This window comes from Anthonomus grandis, unplaced genomic scaffold, assembly GCF_022605725.1.
Source record: "Anthonomus grandis grandis unplaced genomic scaffold, icAntGran1.3 ctg00000501.1, whole genome shotgun sequence".
NCBI classification, from domain to species: Eukaryota; Metazoa; Arthropoda; class Insecta; order Coleoptera; family Curculionidae; genus Anthonomus; species Anthonomus grandis.
The window spans coordinates 1-5,000 of NW_026088518.1; the positions used below are offsets into that span (position 1 = coordinate 1).

Sequence of the window (5,000 nt, forward strand, 5' to 3'; positions counted from 1 at the left end):
CACATCTCGTGAGAGTCGATCTATGAACCGGTCGGGAGGTAAAAATCATACGTTCAAACGGTATAAAACTTAATATACCGTAAAACGACTGCGGTCGAATAAGCAGCATCAATCCGGTGCGCTTATCTGTGGAGAGACGGTTACCGAGCAAACGACGGTCGGTACGGGGCTCTCCGCGCTGAGAACCTATGTCTGTTTTTCGATGATACCCGAGACGAGACGCTGATATATATATATTTTCAAATTCGTATGATTTTTGTTATAGTGTCGACGATTACGTTTTTAGCGCACGCTTTATTGTTGTTACCACCTTTAGCCGTTTACCTTAGAAAAGAAAGAACGGCAGAAGAGGAGCAACGAATAAAAGAGCGAGCGTTTTTTCAAAAATCGACGACCGATATAAATAACGAGATGACGACGACGAGTAAAAATTTGAAAATACAAGAAGAAAACAGCGACCGAAAAGAGTATATTTATGAAAATCAGAAGAAAACATAGGCTTCTCGTGTCTCACAAATCTCGAAACGTGGCGGTTTTATATGAAAATAAAAATGCCCGTTGACGAGACCGAGGCCAATCTTTCACAGCGAGATTGCGGATTCTGTGAGCGTTTCCAACGTTACGATCCCCATGCAATCAACTAGTAAATAGCACAATTAGTGCACTAAAATATGCGACAGCTCTCTGCGTTCCGAGCGAGAATATTTATTTAAACCGAAACGTCTTTCGATAGAGTCCCGCGTCGCTTTCAATCTAGCGAAGGGTCGAGAGAATGTTGAAGTTTCATGTCGGTCGACGTTGTTCGTAGCAGATGATGTTTTATGATGTATAATAAAAACATCGTTATTATCATCGTCAGCAGCGAAGTCGATTTCGATTATTCAAAGTATATACAATAGAAATACTACTTTAAAAAACACTGAGCGCCGCGCCCATTCGTTCGTGTGTCGTTTTTGTGTATAGTAGTATATGACGTTGTATATGCGATTTAATATCTTGTTTGTACAGACATAAATATACAAATAAGAGTAAATTGTTTCAAATGAGCGTGGCGTCTTGATCGGTTTTTCCGTTATCTCGACGCACACAAACACGCACTAATGAAAACACATATACTCGTTGTGTTGTGTGTCTGTCTCCGAGATGTAAATTGCAAAATTTATTTTCGGAGACTGTTTTCGTCACGCAGTAATATTAAAAATTGTGTGATGATTAAGAACAGCTCCCTGGTTGATCCTGCCAGTAGTCATATGCTTGTCTCAAAGATTAAGCCATGCATGTCTCAGTACAAGCCAAATTAAGGTGAAACCGCGAAAGGCTCATTAAATCAGTTATGGTTCCTTAGATCGTACCCACACTTACTTGGATAACTGTGGTAATTCTAGAGCTAATACATGCAAACAGAGCTCCGACCGGAGACGGAAGGAGTGCTTTTATTAGATCAAAACCAATCGTTGGCGGGTTCACGCTCGTCATCGTACAATTTGGTGACTCTGAATAACTTTACGCTGATCGCATGGTCTTTGCACCGGCGACGCATCTTTCAAATGTCTGCCTTATCAACTGTCGATGGTAGGTTCTGCGCCTACCATGGTTGTAACGGGTAACGGGGAATCAGGGTTCGATTCCGGAGAGGGAGCCTGAGAAACGGCTACCACATCCAAGGAAGGCAGCAGGCGCGCAAATTACCCACTCCCGGCACGGGGAGGTAGTGACGAAAAATAACGATACGGGACTCATCCGAGGCCCCGTAATCGGAATGAGTACACTCTAAACCCTTTAACGAGGATCAATTGGAGGGCAAGTCTGGTGCCAGCAGCCGCGGTAATTCCAGCTCCAATAGCGTATATTAAAGTTGTTGCGGTTAAAAAGCTCGTAGTCGAATTTGTGTCTCGTGCCGCCGGTTCATCGTTCGCGGTGTTAACTGGCGAGTCGCGAGACGTCCTGCCGGTGGGCTTAGCTCGCAAGGGCGGCCCAACTCAATCCTGCCGCGGTGCTCTTCATTGAGTGTCGAGGTGGGCCGGCACGTTTACTTTGAACAAATTAGAGTGCTTAAAGCAGGCTAAAACTTTGCCTGAATACTGTGTGCATGGAATAATGGAATAGGACCTCGGTTCTATTTTGTTGGTTTTCGGAACCCCGAGGTAATGATTAATAGGAACGGATGGGGGCATTCGTATTGCGACGTTAGAGGTGAAATTCTTGGATCGTCGCAAGACGAACAGAAGCGAAAGCATTTGCCAAAAACGCTTTCATTGATCAAGAACGAAAGTTAGAGGTTCGAAGGCGATCAGATACCGCCCTAGTTCTAACCATAAACGATGCCAGCTAGCGATCCGTCGACGTTCCTCCGATGACTCGACGGGCAGCTTCCGGGAAACCAAAGCTTTTGGGTTCCGGGGGAAGTATGGTTGCAAAGCTGAAACTTAAAGGAATTGACGGAAGGGCACCACCAGGAGTGGAGCCTGCGGCTTAATTTGACTCAACACGGGAAACCTCACCAGGCCCGGACACCGGAAGGATTGACAGATTGAGAGCTCTTTCTTGATTCGGTGGGTGGTGGTGCATGGCCGTTCTTAGTTGGTGGAGCGATTTGTCTGGTTAATTCCGATAACGAACGAGACTCTAGCCTGCTAACTAGGCGTATTTTGACATCCTAAAGGCCCGCCGTCGGCTCGGGGTTTCGGCTCCTTGTCGTGCGCGCGCGGTTTTTACTGTCGGCGTACAAACTTATCTTCTTAGAGGGACAGGCGGCTTCTAGCCGCACGAGATTGAGCAATAACAGGTCTGTGATGCCCTTAGATGTTCTGGGCCGCACGCGCGCTACACTGAAGGAATCAGCGTGTCTTCCCTGGCCGAGTGGCCCGGGTAACCCGCTGAACCTCCTTCGTGCTAGGGATTGGGGCTTGCAATTGTTCCCCATGAACGAGGAATTCCCAGTAAGCGCGAGTCATAAGCTCGCGTTGATTACGTCCCTGCCCTTTGTACACACCGCCCGTCGCTACTACCGATTGAATGATTTAGTGAGGTCTTCGGACCGATGCGCGATGGCGTTTCGGCGTCGTCGATGTGTCTGGGAAGATGACCAAACTTGATCATTTAGAGGAAGTAAAAGTCGTAACAAGGTTTCCGTAGGTGAACCTGCGGAAGGATCATTACAGTGTGTAAATAAAAAAACACGTCTGTTACAACCTTAGTAAAATTTATCGAACGAAGCAGTCTTTTTTTTGATGTGGTGGTGTCGTTGTTGTTAAAAACAGCGCACAAGAACAACAAATAAAGACAACGGAACATAAATACAGTTTTAAGTAAAAAATACGAACTGTCGTTTTACACGAAGATCATCGTATAAAAGCTGTGTAGTTTCCGGAAACAAATAAATCTTTCATCATCGGGGTATCGGTGGATGATCAATTGCGATCATACATACGGCTTCGAAGCGAATCGGCCTGCTTCTATTACTTTTTTTTTAATAAAAAAGAAAAAAAGTACGAAGATGTGGTAAACGATTTTAGTGGGTACCTCGGCCTGCAATACGATAACATATATCGATTATATGTATAAATATCGTATGCGTTTGGTCTAAGAGTTGTGCTTAAATGCTCGCTCGATGGTTTTTAAAAGAATTTCGCCCACCGTTTTCGGAGTGAGATGTTTAGAATTTTAAAAAAAACGTCCCCCTGGAAAGATTTTTTTTTTTTAAATAAAAGGCGCTCATCCAGCCCTACAAGCGACACCTCGCACGTGTTTTACTTACATTATTAGTGTAATAAACTTTCGAGAGGTGAACAAAACGCTTGTGTAAGAGGCCAGAGGCATGGAGCGTATTTTAAATAACTGTCACCTACAAACAGTATTGACGTCTTATAACGGATTATTAATTTAATTCGTAAAGCGTTAAATAAAATTTAAAAAGATTACCCTAAACGGTGGATCACTTGGCTCGTGGGTCGATGAAGAACGCAGCTAATTGCGCGTCAACTTGTGAACTGCAGGACACATGAACATCGACATTTCGAACGCACATTGCGGTCCTCGGATTCTGTTCCCGGACCACTCCTGGCTGAGGGTCGTATCAACTTCAAAGACTGCTCGGTGTCCGTCTGACGATGGTGTATTCACATTACACATTATTACCAAAAATACGCATACCGATTTATCGACGACGTCGAACACAGACGACGACGAAGATAAGTCATAAAGGCAGCGTGTATACGGTATCTTGTCGTATAAGTGTTGCACGAAAAACATCATCGACGTGATATGTCGGAGCGAGATGGATGTTTTACGCATTTAATATTATTATTGATGCGACATCTTAAAACGCGAAAGCGATCTGTTACAGTAAAATATTATTATTACTACTGTTTCAGAGAAAAGCGAACGAACGATGTGTATTGTACGTAGTGCGAAATCACACATACAAAAAACGATCGTCGTGTCCGATATTTTCGATTATGAAACCGGAAAATGACGACTGATCGTTTAGTGATAATAGAATCGCATTCGAACATATATTATTATTAATTTAATAAAGAATAAATAAAAACACGTCTTTGTTTTGTCTTTTTATTTATCGATATACTCGGTAAAATTAATCATTTTATCGACCTCAGAGCAGGTGAGACTACCCGCTGAATTTAAGCATATTACTAAGCGGAGGAAAAGAAACTAACTAGGATTCCCCTAGTAGCTGCGAGCGAACAGGGAAGAGCCCAGCACCGAATCCCGCGGCCGATATCGGGCGCCGGGAAATGTGGTGTTTGGGAGGGTCCATTATCCCGAAATCGTGCGGTGCGTCCAAGTCCTTCTTGAACGGGGCCACAGCCCATAGAGGGTGCCAGGCCCGTAGTGACCGCTGCCGATTGCGGGAGGATCTCTCCTTAGAGTCGGGTTGCTTGAGAGTGCAGCCCTAAGTGGGTGGTAAACTCCATCTAAGGCTAAATATGACCACGAGACCGATAGCGAACAAGTACCGTGAGGGAAAGTTGAAAAGCACT

At 44.5% G+C, this 5,000-nt stretch overlaps 3 non-coding genes across 3 annotated transcripts in view; all 3 read left to right on the forward strand.

The window, feature by feature from the left end:
• Positions 1-1,223: 1,223 nt before the first annotated feature.
• LOC126749700 (small subunit ribosomal RNA) lies at positions 1,224-3,158 on the forward strand. The gene has a single exon (XR_007665261.1). It is a non-coding gene; the product is annotated as a small subunit ribosomal RNA (ribosomal RNA).
• Positions 3,159-3,918: 760 nt separating this feature from the next.
• On the forward strand, positions 3,919-4,073 carry LOC126749689 (5.8S ribosomal RNA). Its single transcript, XR_007665252.1, has one exon. It is a non-coding gene; the product is annotated as a 5.8S ribosomal RNA (ribosomal RNA).
• Positions 4,074-4,607: 534 nt separating this feature from the next.
• LOC126749693 (large subunit ribosomal RNA) overlaps positions 4,608-5,000 on the forward strand; it is a 4,044-nt gene continuing 3,651 nt past the window's right edge. The window contains exon 1 of the ribosomal RNA XR_007665256.1: positions 4,608-5,000. This exon is cut by the window's right edge and continues 3,651 nt beyond it. This is a non-coding gene — a ribosomal RNA (large subunit ribosomal RNA).